Source organism: Falco naumanni, chromosome 9 (genome assembly GCF_017639655.2).
Source record: "Falco naumanni isolate bFalNau1 chromosome 9, bFalNau1.pat, whole genome shotgun sequence".
Taxonomy (NCBI): domain Eukaryota; kingdom Metazoa; phylum Chordata; class Aves; order Falconiformes; family Falconidae; genus Falco; species Falco naumanni.
Window position 1 is genome coordinate 34,061,728 of NC_054062.1, and position 16,931 is coordinate 34,078,658.

Sequence of the window (16,931 nt, forward strand, 5' to 3'; positions counted from 1 at the left end):
CAGAAGGTCCCACAAGGAGGAGCTGTTCTTAACCATCCTTCGTTGTCTCTTCCATAGAAGACAGATACTCTTGAGAAGATGAATTTTGGGGTGGCCAGCATTGGAGGACTCTTGAAAAAGGCTCTCTGCAGCTGGGATGAGCCACTAGGACATCACAGCTTGTAGCATCTTTGGCCAAATACCTGGTGAGTGATGCGTTTTTGCCAGGTTGAGAGGAAGCGTTTAGTTGGGTGCTCGGGGAACTCTTTCCTGCAACTGCAATTCTTCAGCTGAACCTTCATCTTCATTGCTGTTTTTCTCATTCTTCTCTGGGCTTCTGATGACAGTGATTATACCAAATGAAATACATTTCATGTACTGTGGAAATGATTTTCAGGCCCAACTCTCTCTTTCAGTGCTTGGAGGATTGTTAAAAATACCGCTTTTTAGATTAAAGTTATTTTATCCTCCCCACTCTATTTCCAGTCCTGTGTTAACCTGCAAAGTAGTAAAACTGCTGACTTTGTTATGTTGCATTAATTAATTATCTCTATAGCAACATGCACTGATGTCGTAAATATGGGAATTCAGCAGCACAGCTGGATGGAAGACAAGCTAATAGATAAATGGGGAGGCTTTTTTTTAAATGCTCAAATATCTGCAGTAGTTAAGTAAACAGAAGATTACTGATAAAGTAATATTTTTCATAGTTTCTCTTTCACTGCCATATTCCACTTTCGACTGAACCTTCTCAGTTACATAGGTCCCGCATGTTCTTGCTAAAGAGGTTTTGCAAGCTGCTGGTCTGCCTCTCCATCTGCTCAAAGCACTGGGTTATCTCCTGCTTGCTTTTATACTCGTATGTGGAAATGCAGGCAACAGAGCTTCTTCTTGCAGGAGAAATCCCTTTGGTTTCAGCAAAGCCACCCTGCTAAGGGTGGTTCTTCACGGGGAGGGAAGGTGTGGATCTTGAGGAGGGAGTACAGTTAATTTTGGCACTGTGTGAGGGTGACACAGTGCAAGATGGGAGATGTCAAGAGGCAGAGGAGCTGGAAGAAGTAGTGAATTTTGCCTCTGAGAAGGCTGGGATGCTCTGCTCTGCTTGATGTCTGTATGAGTAGTCATGACTTGTCTGGCTTTTAGGAGTCCTGGCTTCTCTGTGGAGTTCTGGCCAGGCTGTGCTACTGACTCTTCCCTGTTTTGGTGCTACTGTCTTAGATAAAAGGCTGCAGAGAGGTGTCTGTATGAACAGTGCCTGTGCATCATGCTTGGACTGAGCCTTCTGCAACAGGGCTCAGAGAGGGACTCTTTCCCTGTCTCCCCAAAATGCAGCAGCAACGTTTTGTGATAATAGCTGCAAAGCCAGGCTGGGAAGAGGGCAAAGTAGCTGTTTCAGGGGAAGAAATATGGTAAGAAGAGACTCTTAATTGCACTGCAGGCCTGAAGCTCCCCGGAGGTTGAGAGCTGATGCTTTTCTAGCTCTTTTTTTTGTCAGATAGTCTATTCATTGAACAATTTTGTTTTGCTATTTGTTTGTCACCATTGGCTGTGAAGCTGATCAATTCTTACCGGTCCAGCACAGTGCTTGAGGAGTAAAGGCACTCTCCATTGAATAATTTATTCAGTTAATCTATTTTGATTTTTGGCATTTGACAGGTCCCAGGCAGGGTACGGTACGTCTGTGGAGGAGTCTCAGTATGCAGTGCTGCTATTTATACAGCATCCCAGCTCCGGGAAGTGCTGTGTGGATGTGCTTGGCGGGGTGAAGAGCTTGTGATCTCAGAGGGAGCGTTTTAGGATGCCAGTCACTCTTGCGTTCTGCTTCATAAAAAGACTTTGTGATGTTTGCTTAGTTTTGCACTGAGGTGAAGCAGAGAAAATTCACGGCACATATGTGACGGACACTGATAGGTAAGCTTTTGGGCAGTCCCTTTGGAAGAAGATATTGAGGGTTAAACCCCTTTTTGGACCAGACCAGATTGTTTGCCATGCAGCATGTGCTGGGAAAAGAAGGCCCCAAATATTGCTGGTCTGCTCCATAGTTAATTCACTGCCATACCCAAGCCAGGGAAGGTTTAACTCTGAGTGCAGGACACTGCACAAACCTCACTTTAAAAATCACTGCTCCCTGCCTGGGATATGTGCAGAAAGGGTTAAGCTTGTAAAACAACCTGCCCTTTTCTGTATAAATTAAAAAAACCCAAAAAACGTTAACATGGTAATATTTTTATTTCCATAGAAAAGTGTTTATTTTGGTAGCATGCACAAAGTTTCTGCTATTCTAAAACACTGAGATTTCACAGCCGAGCTTTCATGTTCCCAGCAGAGAAGGAGGTGAGATACTCAAAGAATCTCTGTTCTTATTTCAGCACTGCACTCGCCAGCCAAATTTTCAAAGGAGCCCAGTTTGCTGACATGAATGGGGTTGCTGATGTGCCGAAAGAGAAGGAAGTGCCGGAGAACATATTCCTCGCTGGGTCCAAGTCTCTCCTATTTTATCTTTCTCTTCCATATGTTTTCTCTGTAATGAGAGGAATTATTTATCATTAAAGTGATATATAATTTAAAAATTAAAGTTAAAATTAATGAATGCTTAAATTAATTTACTGACAAAAATAAATGTCTGTCCTTCAGATCCTATAATTTTAATTGGAGTGGGTTACAGCTTAATTAACATGTATTGATTCTAGTGCTGTGCACATCTATAGGTGGGTGGACTGTGTAGCAGTGTTGGGAGGAATCCTCGCAGATGAAGGTGCGTTAAGATTTGCTGATAACGTTCTGAATAATTGTCTTGTGAAGAGACAGAAAAGTCTTTGGTCTCAAGCTGTTTTCTCTGCAGAAAGCTTAAACAAAATATGTTGTTTAAAATTAGGGCTAAGAATTGGCACAGCCACTTTGTAGATGGGAAGAGAATTCTGCTCCAAAAATATTAATGAACTGAATCATTAATGAGATGCATGAAGAATACAGAAAATTGAAAGGAAGTTGGATCAAATAAAGAAGCTGATGCAACTGGAAATTTTTGGGGAAAAAAGGTAGGCTTCAGTTTGGTCCTGGCTCTTTTGCCTGGGCAAGTGTTCCCCATTTCCTGGTGGGTGATGCTGGGGAGGAGTGTGACAGCATGGGGTGTCATTTTAAGGGAGGTGTTGGCAAACTGGCCTGCAGAGGAGCAGCTGCTTTGGGCTGGTGGGAGGAGATGACATCCTGAGGCCTCTCCAACTCAAGATGTTCTGGGAGCCTGTGAAGCCTCGGAGCAGGCACCATGCAAAGCCCCTGCAAGCAGGAACCCGTAGGGTGAGGAGAGAGAAGGCAATCCTTGCTCCCTGGCACAAAACCCTCTGCCTGATGCTGAAGAATTCTTGCATGACCTGTTCTTCATGGCAAAAGACCCACTCCCAACCTTTGCAAATCAATCTCTCTAAAGAGAACTCTGTATTTCCTGGTGTTAATATTTTATGGTTTGTCAGTGCTATGAAGTAACAGAATGGAAGATGCACCACATCTCACCTTGCAACTGCAGTGCGCAGACTGCCTGGCCTTCTCTAAGTGATTCAGGGTGCTGTTCCTCAGGGACCCTCTGCTATTTGTAGTGTGAGAGCTACCCACAGGAGCCTCTTGGCTCTTTGGGACAGGTTTTTGGTGTGCAAGGGCCATCCTGTTAGGGGAGGGTTTGGGTAGCGCAGGCTCCATAGCAACCTGGAAAAGGCTCTGGCAGCGTCTCTCACTCCTAACCCTATGGAGGCATGGATGCTTGGAAAAGGGGTTTATCTCTTGGGAGGTCTATGCATCCTGGGAGTGTAGGGGACCATAAACCTGCTGCAATGGGCGAGGCGATGTGCCAGACTGTGAACAGAGCATGATCCTGTGCTGAGCTGGCAGCGCTGTTTGCTGTCTTGCCCTTCCCAGTTGAAGGCAGAGGAGGTGGAGGGGGTGTGGGAGGGTGCAGGGCACTTTCAATTCCCTGAGCTCAGTGCCCAACTCTTCTTGGCCCTTTAGGGTTTGCTGAACCCCTGCGATGCCTCAGGACTTTGCGCTGTGACAGGACCCAGTGGCAAGCTTGCAGCTCCCTCCTTTCTTCCCTGCACTGGTTTCCATGGCTGTGCTGGGCACCGAGGGCTCCTGCGTGCACGGCGGCACGAACTGGAGGTTAGCTGAAATCAGCTGTCAGCCGGACTGTTTGTAGGATGGTGAGCAGGCCCAGCTCAGGGCTGACTGCTGGCAATCAACTCTGGGGTGTGTGTCTTCGGCACTGTGCTGTTTGCAAGGGAGAGAAGCCGGTAAGTGTACGTATGTGTTCTCTCACCTTTGGGTTTGAGCAGTTTTTCTTTCCATAGCACAAGCTTCTCTTTTCTCCACACAGGTTTTCTTAGTTTTTTTAATTGAATCGTATAGGTGCAAAGAAAAAAAAAAATCCCTCTAGACTTGACTCACAGCAAAATATTTAAGCTCAGATTCAGGTTGCAGAAGCAAAAAGTAAAATAAAGGAAGAGAGAAGGTTTTTTTAGGGCTCATGAAATCCCATCTCCCCTGAGCTGGAAGAGCCTTGCAGTTGTCTTCTGTCACTGCTCTCTGCACAGGGGATGGGGAAGGAGCTGAGCGGCAATACTTTGGGGAGCCCTTCACCCCCTTTTCTGCACCTAAATCCAACTTGTGAATCAATGTGCTGTTTCTTGCCTTGCAGTGGGGTAAAGAAACTAAAAAAAGCAGCCACAAAACCTACTAGCTAATGAGGTGGTGACATCTGATGTCACATATGAGCCGTGTATAAGCCACTGGCTGCTTGTATCTGGGAAGTCCCTTCACCACTGGGGTGCAGGAGCACTGGTCCTTTCTGCAACCAGGTATCCTCTGACCTGCATCACCTGATACAGCCCCTGTGGGTGATCCCATAGGATTACCCACCGCTCCCAGATACAGTGCTATGCAGGCTGCTATATTTTCAACACACAACAAGAGATGAATTAGCCCTCAGATTTCTTGGGTTCCTGAGCATTTTCAGGCAGGCACAATATTTTATCCATGTCTTCTCATATTTCACACAGCATGATCTGTTGCTGCATGGGATAAGGATGTCCTTGCTCCTGAAGTTTTCTAATTAAAGTTCTCCCTTTGGCCTATTTGCCCTTCAGGAGGGGTATTTTGATTCATCCAGCGGGGTTGGGTAAATGGAGACTTCTCTTCCAACTTGTCAAGCCCATCCCTTGCGCTGTCCCTTTTTATTAATGCATAGGCAGTGCCTTCCTGGAGACTTTTTTTTTTTTTCTCCAATATATTGAATAAATTCTACATCAGGAAGGAAAGTAACTTGCAATAATGAACCATCAGTGGGTATTTAAGATTGCTTTAATGGGTCATATCGACGTAATCTACACTTTTTCCTGGGAAGATCATACTGGGCCATAACCTTAATTCATATTTATGTCAGAAGAAATTATACAGTGGAGATGGCTGAGAAAGAGCATTTCTCTGCTAAGCAGCCAGATATAAATGTACAGATCTTCTAGAAATATGCCAGGATTTGGAGGTGGGGGAGGAAATATCAGATGTTCAGGACATTTCTCTCTTGCATGGAAAAGTTCCTCAAAAACTGGTTTCTCACCCCAGGATGTAACCCAAGAAGGTATGTGCTCATGGGCCCAGAAGTGTGCAAGGCTGAGCAACTTTAAGATTACCTTCAAAAGCATCTTTATCATATTCATCTTTTTTTCAGTGCTCTGCTTTGCATGTGGCTTAGAGATGTGTGGGCATGAGAGATGCCCATAGGTGGTTTGGCCAGTTTAAGAAAAAATCAGAAGGAAAGGAGAGGCCAGTCAGAGTTATACACATAAAAGCAATGGAGGTAAATAAAATCAGTAAGGTTTGACCTTCCAGTCGTGTCCTTATGGTTATTATTCCTTGTTGGTCAGACCCCTCTGAAGGCCAAGAGTCAGCCTGGACTGGGGTATTAGTGGCATTTAGGTTGTCTGCAAGAGAAAAAGATGAAAATTGTATTTAAACCCATTCCTCTTGGCCAGGACAAGCAGTTCTGTCTTGATCTGCTGCTGCAGGGAGATGAGATAAAGTTGCAAGTTCACTCGGTCAAGATAGATGAGGGTACAGGGGAAGGCAATGAAAATAATACAAATTACTGGAGCCGTCTCTGTGAGGCTGGGAGAAAGGGACAAACATGACTAATGCCGTGTGAATGATTTGCAGAAAATGATTTCTTCGACAAACTTCGCCTTTATAGAGGTAAACTGTCAAAGGCCACAATGCAAGTTTTCTGATGTGTTCATGAGTCAGAATTATTTAATGAGGAAATGAAGCAGCCGTCCCCTAGGCCTTTGAGCTGGGTTACCCAGGGGACTAATGCTCCTCTTGGCGAGAAAGAAACAAACACCGGCTCCAAGCAAAGAGCACTTGTTCTTGAGGTCACTCCAAGCTTTTCCAGACAAAATTAGGCTCCTTAATTTGAGGCTTTTGCCATGAGATGTGAAACCTAAATGCAAAAAAGGGTTGGGTAACGCAAGCATTCAAGTGTTGATGCTGGTGCTCTGTTTCTATAAACATTTCTAGTTGTTTGTATCTATACACACTTTATATTTTTCCTTTTCTGATACACCATCTTATTTTCTTGTTCTTTCCATCAACCTTTTTGATATACCTGTGAGAAGAATCATTTGTTCAGTGTGATTATCTTTAGCAGAAGGCCAAAACCTAAAAATTAGTGGTTTTGCACAAATACAGGCTAAAGAACTAGTCTGTTTTATTGTTTTTTTAAAGTGTACGTATATGTATTTGTTGAAAAATAGGGTTTCAGGTCAGCTGAAATGATTTGTTTTGAACTCAACAAAAATTTATAACAGGAAGTAGCAATTTAAAAAAGACCAAACCACTTCTTTGTGTGTTTTTGAAATGAGATGTTTTGACTTCTACTTTTTGAAGCAATGTTCGGAGCCAAAATGAAGTTAATGCTAACTTAAAAAAACCAATAAATGTTTGGCCATATTCCCCATTGAATCTTTTTCCCCCATTTTCTTCTTGCTTTAAATTTTGTTTAGGAAGAAGTAAGCAAAACTTTTTTTGAACTGCCTCAGAATGACCCCACCTCCCTGACCAAGAAAGAAAAAAATATCCATGTATTACATGGTTATTAACTGGTTGAAGCTCCTGTGAACAAAAAAAAACCAAGGCGAAAGGAAAGCTGCCACACATGTGACATTTTCATTCTAGCAAATATTTGCTTTTTTCATTTGGTGACCCAGGCTCTGATTTGGGAAAACATTACTTGCATGCCTAATGATGACTACGTACTTAAATCCCTTTAGCTTCTCTCCTTTCAGGGGAGTCAGGCCATCTCTCCCCCTGAACCAGCAATGCTCAAAGACTCCTTCATGGAGATCACTTAAACCTGTGGTCTGCTGGTGTACCGGCAGGCCTGTGGGTGAGGTCCAGCTGGGGAAGTCCTCCCGTCTCAAGTGTCCATCCCATCTGGCTCTCAGATGCTTGCACAGATGCTCCATGCAGTGACCATCCGTTGAGGTGCAGGATGTGCTCATGAAGTGTGACTTGAATTTTTGCTGCTCTGAAAATGGGAGAGTAAGCCATCAGTGCAAGCCAGGAGAAATGGGAGTGACATCTGAGCAGTCCCCAGGCTGTCCGAGTACAGGAGTGCCTGAAAATAACTCCTGCCAGCGTGGCAGAGCCTGGAGCTATCTTGGGAGCTATCTTGGATCCCTTTTTGCGTGGCAAGGGACACCAGAAAACTGGATGCCACAGAGGCTGCTGGAGGAAGGCCAGCTGGAGGGGAGGTGACATGTGGCCTGAGCTGCAGAACAGGTACGAGGGACGTGCACTTTGCCTCACCCCTGCTGTGAGAAGGCTTTGAAGCCTCCTCCCTGCTCACTGTGCAGGTATGGCTCCTGTCAGTGTGTCCCAGGGGCAGCAAAATGGCTCATGCTTCCATGGAAAATGCTGGTTTGAAGAACTAAGTGAGAGAGGAATGTGTTTTTCCTCACTTTCCCAACCAGAAGGTTAATGAGGTGGCCAGGTGAGTTTGAGGGAGGTTGCAGTCTTTTCATCATATTGACGGGTGGATGCATTTTGTTTCTTAGAGTACGTTTAAGACTTTAATTAAATCAGGAGTATACTCTCTGCAACTCATCACCTTCTTAAGGCCTTGTGTGGTGGGCTGACCCTGGCTGGATGCCAGGTGCCCACCAAAGCTGCCCCATCACTCCCTTCCTCAGCTGGGCAGGGGAGAGAAAATACAATGAAAGTCTTGTGGGTTGAAATAAGGACAGGGAGATCACTCAGCAATATCCGTCACAGGCAAAACAAATTCGACTTGGGGAAAATTAGTATAATTTATTACCAACCAAGTCAGAGCAGAATAACGAGAAATAAAACTAAACCTTAAAAACGCTTTCTCCCTACCCCTCCCTTCTTCCTGGGCTTAACTTCACTTCTGATTTTCTGTCCCTCCTCCCCTCCAGCAGTGCAGAGGGACAGGGAATGGGGGCTGTGGTCAGTCCATCACATGTGTCTCTGCTGCTCCTTCCTCCTCACACTCTGCCCCTGCTCTAGCCTGGGGCCCTCCCATGGGAGACAGTTCTCCACAAACTGCTCCAATGTGAGCCCTTCCCACGGGCTGCAGTTCTTCACACACTGCTCCAGCGTGGGTCCCTCCCACGAGGTGCAGTCCTTCAGGAACGGCCGACTCCAGCGTGTCCCCCCCACGGGGTCCCCAGCCCAGCCAGCAAACCTGCCCCAGCCCGGGCTCCTCTTCCCATGGGGCCACAGCTCCTGCCAGGAGCTGCTCCAGCGCGGGCTGCCTATGGGGTCACAGCCTCCTCTGGGCATCCACCTGCTCCACTGCGGGGTCCTACATGGGCTGCAGGTGGAGATCTGCTCCACAGGCTGAGGAGCGTAGACTGCCTCACCGTGGGCTTCATCATGGGCTGCAGAGGAATCTCTGCTCCGGCACCTGGAGCATCTCCTGCCCTCCCTCTCTGACCTGGGTGTCTGCAGGGTTGTTGCTCTCACATATTGCTACTCCTCTTTCCAGCTGAATTTGCCATTTCCCCCCCACCTTCCTTCTTATCCCAGAGGTGCTCCCACCGTCGCTGACGGGTTCAGCCTTGGCCAGCAGCAGGTCCGCCTTGGAGCCGGCTGGCATTGGCTCCATTGGGCACAGGGGAAGCTTCTAACAGCTTATCACAGATGCCACCCCTGTAGCTCCCCTCCCCCCTGCTACCGAAACCTGGCCATGCAAACCCAATATACCTGGATTCATTATTCAGTATTGTTTTTTTCAGCTTAAAATAAGCTTTAAAGACCTGTTATTGGAGAGATTAAAGTTATAACATAAACAAGCTCATATACATGTTGTTTTTCCACAGAAGATGCTTTTAGTATCATATTTAATGTTCCAAACAAAACCATTGCTTATAGCAAGCTTTGCAGTCTGGATGTCTTTGAAAGGGTAGATATGGACCCTGTTTGATCTTGCACTATTTGGGGGGTTTGATTTGCATTTTGTGGCTCTTATCTTGTAAACAAATAATTCTTTATATGTCTGTCGATCAGGATGTTGCCCACAGAGCTCTACAGAAATAGGAGACTGCTCTGGAGGGTGCAAGACACAGATTTAGGGGCAAACGGAGATCAGGGGTGTAAGAGCACTTTTGCTTCGAGGTTTGGCTCATCACAGGAGAGACAGGACGTAACTGTTTTGTTTTCCTCACGTGCCTTTTGATTTTTTTTGAAGAGGTTCCAAACTGCACCGGGCAGACTGCAGGGGCGAAGCCACTGCTGGCATGATTGTTGCTGATGAATTTTCTAGAAATTTACAACGCCTTGCCCAAAACGCAGAGAGGTGCAATAGTTGCTCCTGGGCACTTGGCCTCTGGGCATGGTCCCAGTGCCCAGGGGGATAAATACCACACACAGAGCTAAGTTCATCTGTGTATCTGCATTCAAGGGCAGGGAGAAGAGGAAGAGGGCAGTGCTCAAGAAAGCTTATTCATTCATTTGCTCAAGGGATGCATCATACTTGGAGCTGCGGGTCAGATAGGGGTGGTTGTTAGGGGAGGGCCCTTAGTTCGTTGCAGGCTTGCTCTTGGCATGCAGTGACCTGAGCCATTGGAAAGCTTGTGGCCAAGAGCTCCTCAGGAGGCTTTCTGCTGGTGGCTGATGCCTGCTGGAGAGGAAAACCCAATGGGAGCAATGGGGAGGCTCTGAGGGTCTGGCTGCACCAAGCCACTTTGTCTTGTGCTGCCCTGGAATGTCACACACATCCCTGGGGCACAGGGCAACCCTGGGTGAGCCCTTGAATACCACTCCCAGTGGGGTGGGAGACAGGTACCCCCTGGTCCTCTGAAAGGCAAACCCGCTAAAAAGCCACCCTACAAATCTGGCTGCCTTCCAAGCTGCCCCTGCATGGTGGCACTACTAGTTTGTGAGTCTTTCATGGTGGCAACCAGAGCATCAGCTCTTTCGGCACATGTGCACAAAAGGGAGGGTGCAGGAATGAATCAGACGGTCACTGCTGTTGTGTGCAAGCAAGTTTTTCTAATGTAGTTATCTCTTGTTTCTGTAAAGGTTATAAAAGTAAATAATCCTGCTATAACACAGTGTCCTTGTAGTCCCTGCCTAGCTCCATGGATAACTCTTCCTGAGGCTGACTTGTGGTGATTAATACGCTACAGAGGGAAATTATTTTTTTTTTTGAAAGGGAGCAAAGGACTAAAGCTGAGAACTTGCCTTGAAGAAGCTTGTTCCCTTCATTTCCCCTGTGCTTGCAGCTGATTAGCTTTTGTTTCTTCTTCCAGCATTAACTGGGGGAACTGCTGTGGTTTTGTCCCTCCTCCCCTGCAACATTGATCCCCAGCACTGTGAGGATTAGCAAGTGGCCAAACACATCAGGAGGTGACCTTGCTCTGCCATAAGATCCCTCCTCACAGGCCTGGACTGCTGGGCTGCCATGGGGAAGCAGACAGCATCCCCATGGACTGGGTAAGTGACATCAAGAGTCTTTCTGCACCCAGTGTAATGCCTGGGGAGTCTGGAGAGGGACCGGGGCAGGGATGTGAGCAGGAATGTAGCACAGAGCTGGGCAGGAGAGATGCTGACCCTGTGTGGGAGGGGCTGATGTGTATTACTCCCCTTCCTGGCAGTTTTGCTGTGCTGAATTAATATTTAAGCAGGTCCTGTCTCTGTAGTGGATCCTCTAGCACTCTTGCAGAGAACTGTGTTGGGTAGTGCCTTATGCTGTAGCCAAGAAATGGGAGACAACTGCAGGCTAGGTTGGTGCTGGCCAGTGTTTCTCTGAACAGCGTGGCAGGGTACCAAGTACATGTAATACAGCTGCCAGGTATCTTATGTCCTAGGTGCATAACAAAAAGCACCTCTGTACTGTTCGGATGCAGTTAGCTGGTTACCACCACCAGCACAGTCTGCTGAAAGCACAGAGTGAGGCATATACCTGTTTTGCAAAAATAAGGAGAGTAATGAAAACTGTCCTTTTCCTCCTTGAAAATTCTCAGTATTGCACCCCTCTCCCTCTGTCCCATATGTGTAAATTGTCTTACATGGGATTTAAATTCTCTGGGTTTGCATTCCCTGATTTATCAGAACCACTTCATCTTTGTGGACCACAAATGTTCCTCTGAGCCATCCAGTTCTATTTGCTACCCACAGACGTGGCTTCTCCAAAACTCTCCAGTTACTGGTCAGATCTCTTTTGACCTTTGAAAGCTTTGGCTTGGGGGGGAAGATCTTCTACCCCAGGATGGGTGCTGCTCCCTGTGCAGGGATGCTGCAAAATAAATTCCACCGTGAAGAAGGGAGAAGCATCACATCTTCCTGCTTCCTAGATTTAGCTGCGCCATTAGCTGGACCCTGCACATAAAACTAATTTTATAATTTGTAAATGTAGCTGAGTGGATTTTATAGAGGAATGTTGGGAAGTGCTGAAATACCTTCAGTAGATTTATAAAGAAGTTCAGTGCATAAAGCTCTCTTCCCTCTTCCACCCCCCTCCCTCTGTCTGGAGTTGCATACAACAGAAAACATGTCCATGGTAAGGGCTTTGTGGCCAGCACTCAAGCCTTTAATTTTGCTTTTACAAGACAGTTTTATAACATCAAGAAGAATGGAAAAGCTGCAAGGCATGCACACTCAAGATGCTGTGCTCCTGGAAAGCTTTGGATGGGCTCCAGGCAATGTTTGGAGGCAAAGAAAGATTAAGGTCTTGGAAAGAAGAAAAAATAATCAGCCAAGCCCTCATCCCACAATATTCCTGTTCCTGTGAGCTGGGAATGTCATTGGAGCACAGGAAGGACAGAAAAAATGTGTTTCTGCAATGTCATGTGTCTGAGGGTGAGTTTTGATTGCATCAAGAATAGCTTCTTCTATTCCACCCTATTGAATTTTCCATATGTAATGAAAATAAGCCATCCCATGATCTGGAAGACTAAAAAGCCTGCCTTTCACTTGTGGTTGGGCTCATCATAGGGTTCCCGTGTGGTTTCTCTGGAGTTTAACAAGGGAGAAATTCTCAGTTGCTGGCTATTCCCCTGAATCAGAAATATGCCTCCCCTATGTGCTTTCACCAGGGAAGATGACATTTGTAGTACCCAGTGGTTTTTTTGGAGGGGATCTCTTCCGTTCTTTTTGGATGTAATTATAATAGACTGACAGGTTTGGAAATGGTTAGCTAAGGGACAGACAGATGGATGTTGTGACTGTGTGTACCCTGTTTCCTTAGGAAACCAGACTAGCGAGCAAGCCTGGATGTGTCAGAAAACACCCATATCACAAGTGCCTGCCTTATACAACCCCGGCCCCATATGAGGGCTTTATGGGGTCAGGCAAAGGGTTATGGACCCAGAGATCTGGATTAGCAAGCCAGGGCCAGGCTGATAATCAGCATTCATAGAGCAGCCTTATCATAACCGGCAGCAGCCCTCCGCTCCCCCCTCTTTATCACCCAAGGGCTAAGCAAATGTGTTGGCCAGCTTTCCTCCTTAGCTTTCTACTGGGGATTATCAGAAGATCTTGCCTGGTGTGGAGAAGGATCCTCCCAGGCCAGTCTCCCCACCTCTGGCTCAGCAGTTTGCAGATTAATCTCTGCGTTAAGACCTTACATACCTGAAAAGTGTCGGAGGGTGGCTCAGAGCCGGAAAGATTGCCTGAGTGTATTTTTCCACTCCATCTCTCTGTTTTTTTTTATGTTCTTGGTTGTGTTTTCTTTTAATGATTCCCACCTTGGACTCTCTCCTGACTTTTCTTCTCCCTCTCTCTCTTTTTCTCCACCGCCGCCCCCCATCTTTCTATTGAACACTGATGGAAAAAGAGAGTGCTTTCCTCCTGCCTGCTTAAATCTTTGGCTGACTCTCACAGAAAACCAGTCACACTTACTGCAGCTCCCAAAGCCTTCAAATCATCAGAGGAGAGGGGAGGGGGGAGCCACAGAGGCAAGGAAATCATTTGTATAGGCATAGAGTGAAGAATCACCTTCCTTTAAACTCGTGATCTGTCTGTGTTTGTACAGATTGCTGTCTCTGATCTTTTTTTCTCTGCCCAGTATCTCTTTTCTATTATCTTTCCTCTGCCTTTGCTGTTGGATCTGTGGTGTGTCCCTTATTGCTGGGACATCTTGCTCCCAGGAGAGTTTGAATAAGGACACTGAGACTTGATGATCCAGATTATTGACAAGAAATCATTACTAAAACCTTTTAATGCATCTTCTGTAATTGATACAGCAATAGGGGAGGGCAGTTTTTTTCCTGTAGATGCAGGAGGGTTTTTTTTTCCCCCTTAATGTCTTTAAAAGGACTGAGCATGGTGTTCTTCAGCCATTTACTGATGGGTTAAAACGTCTTGGTGCCAGATGCTTTGGGCTCTGTAAATATTGCCCTCTTTGCTACTTGCAGATGAGTATGCTTGCAGGGAAGCAGATGGAGCCCAAAATACTGAGCAGTGGAAGACCCTGAGGGGCAGAGAGCTCCCTCCCAGCTAAGCACCATCCTATGCATAATATTGGGGTCCCCCTTTTAGCTACCAAGCTGCTTGGTCACCCGTGTATGCCTATGGCCCAAATTGTGGCCTTATTGCCCTGAGTTAAGTGGGGTAGATCCTACAGGGGAGAGAGCAAAAGAGGTGCTCTGAGCAGGGCTGAAAACACCCAAACTTCTTACCTGGGCCATGCGGGGCAAAAAGCAGCATGGCTGGGGTGAGGGCAGTGGTGTTGGTGTCTGTAAGGAGCCCAAGGAGGGGAGGGATGGGAGTCTCTTGGGGTGAGACTTGGCAAAGCCCCTATTTCCTCAACCAAGACTATCTTCTGGCCATCTCCCTTGGCTTTTTGCTGGCACCTGTTGCTAGGAGATAGAAGATGCTTTTGAAGTATCTTTGGCTGCCCTCTGCCTTCCTGGAGAGCTTCAGGTTTATGTAGTCTCCCTGCTCCTTTCCTCCATTTCGACTCATCCCTTTCATCTTTCTCCCCTTGCCTCTGCGCACCGGTCACGAAGGACTCGCTGTGTCCTCCGGCTGCAACGTGGTGCTGTGTTTGCTGTAGGGTGCTTGGTTCAAATGGTGCTGCGAGTCTGCTCCCCCAGCCCACATTTTAATTAGCATGGGATTCAGCAGCAGACACCTGTGAACTTAACTTCTGTGCCAGATGCTCATGTTCCTCCCCAAGGATGGAGGAGCCAGGACTAAGAAAAAGCAGTTCCTCTGACACGTATGCAACTCCTTCTGCATGCAGATATGGGCTACACAGGGAACCCCTACTACCTGCTTGGTCAGGACTTTGCCTTCAGGATGTGCAACAGCTTCTCAGCTCTCTGCAGGCATTTCTCTGCTCAGTGGGTTTTGCTCGGGCATCAGCCTCACTTCAAATAAAAGCTTTATGGTGCTGCTGTTAGGAAGCCAGGTAGCAGACAGGGGTTTCCTTGAGGGTTAAAATAAAAAGGGAGGTGAGGGGATACTGCAGAGGCACAGATGAGAGTAGGGATGAGTACGTGAGTAGGGGCGTTTGCCCCAGTTCTGGGTTCTAAATCACTCTGTGTGCCTTTAAAGAAGAAAAACCAGCAAAAATAATCAAGCAATGTATAAAATGAGAAACCTGTTCTCACTCTTACAGACATGTGCTTGCAGCCCTCTCCCACAGCCGCAGAGCTGCATACACAGAGCAGGTGGTCACTTAGGGCAACAACGTGTTTAGTGATTGCCTAGCGAGTAAGTGACATTTTCCAGCTTGCCTAAGGATGCAAGAAAAAATGCATATATGTCTCCACCGGACCCACGAGCTGGTGCTGACCTATATACATGCACAATTATACACACAGGGAGATGCATGCTTCCCCACCTTGGAGCAAGGGGCTGAGCCCAGTGTGGCTGTATGCTAGGGTGAAAAATAGCCAACATGGAGTTTTTCCTGAGAAACCTCCTAGATCCAGGGATGTCAGTGGAGGGCAAGGGCTTGGCAGGAGCTTAGCAGGGTTGAAGTGATGTATTTAGCCCAGCTCCTGTTTATTTGCCTTTGGAGTGAGGGGTGAAGCTGGTTTGGAGGGAGCAACGACAAATCAAGCCAGTCTTCTCTCTCCGAATCCATTAATGCCCGTTGAGCGAGGGGCTCCCCGCTGAGGCCCGTGACGTGCCTTGAAGGCAGTCAGGCTGGTACCCCTCTGGTGCTCTCTCCTCCTCCTGTCCACACTGATTTACTATTTCCCATATTTCATTTCTGTTATGGATCATGGCAGCCATGTTTAGTGATTGCTTCACACATGCATCATGCTGCAGGTGTCATAGCATAATGGCTGGTGCCTTTGTTTAATTTCCAAAAAACTCCCCTTAAACCACTAAACCCCAAGCCAAACCAGTTTTATCCTACCTTTAAAGCTGAGATTGCAGAAGAATGTTCCATGGGAAGTGGAGAAGTTTTCAGTTATATCTTACTTTTCCCTTTGCAGCCTCACCCTAAGATTTGTTTTCAACATTATGGGCATTGAGTTCTCAGGGAATGCTTTATTTTGGAGTGTTAGCAATATGGAAATGAAAAGTAAGGATCAGTCTCAAGAGCTAAACTGAGCTGTGTAAATTAAAATGAAACTTTTGTGGGAACTTTTCCTTTGGGCCTGCCTGTATAAATATTAACTCAGGCTGGTTGGGGTCAACTCGGAGGCAGGTCTTGCTTCACCACCAAGAGGTCCTTTTGCTCTACTACACCTGGACAGCACCAGCTGTTTGAGCCTGAATTCCACCTGTGCTTCATATATGGAAAGGGGAAAGCTCACTGTAGAAGGAAGGATAAAAACCAATTTATTCTGTAAGGAAGGTCTCATCCTACCTGGCTCCCCAGCAGTGATGCAACACATAAGCCTTGCCATAAATGCATTAAACTCCATGCTAGAAGCAGCAAGGGCTTTCTGCTCCTCTGCACTTCCTCCTGCTCACCGTCATGCTTGGGAACATATTGCTCATGTCAAACTTGAGCGAGACAAACTGCTTTCCCCGCACCCCATCCCTGGGCTGCCGTCATCTGTGTGGCCACCATTCCGTCCCACTTAACCGCTCGGGCTAATGAGGGAAATCAATCACGCTGCCTTGGGGCTGGCCATCCATCTCCACCAGCGCTGCCCCCTCCTCAGCAGCTCCGGAGGGGCCGGGGGAAGCCTGGCCACTTCTGTGGCACAGTGGACAGCCTGAGCTTAGGTTTCTCATGAGCATCTTGCAGGAGAAGGGTGCAGGTTGTAGGGAATTGCGATGCTAGAATTAAAAGCTAATATTTCAACAATGCTGGATGTTTTGCAGTTGCTGTCTTGGTATTAATAATTTTCCTTTAGCTAGGAGATGTTTATGCTAGATCTGCTTGTTTCTAGCTGAAAGAAACCCATTACAAGACCACCTTGAGTCCTCTGTAGCAGGCACTTCTCTCTTTTAGTAGAAATTGTTGGCTTAGGAAGGCC

The 16,931-nt window shown here is 46.7% G+C and overlaps 1 long non-coding RNA gene across 1 annotated transcript in view; it reads left to right on the top strand.

Moving 5' to 3' along the window:
* The window catches only part of LOC121094027, a 165,854-nt gene that overhangs the window by 31,975 nt on the left and 116,948 nt on the right, over positions 1 to 16,931 (top strand). The window contains exons 13-18 of the long non-coding RNA XR_005829715.1: positions 58 to 185; positions 2,349 to 2,456; positions 2,688 to 2,734; positions 2,855 to 3,017; positions 3,979 to 4,259; positions 10,794 to 10,977. This is a non-coding gene — a long non-coding RNA (uncharacterized LOC121094027). The remainder of the gene's footprint in view (positions 1 to 57; positions 186 to 2,348; positions 2,457 to 2,687; positions 2,735 to 2,854; positions 3,018 to 3,978; positions 4,260 to 10,793; positions 10,978 to 16,931) is intronic.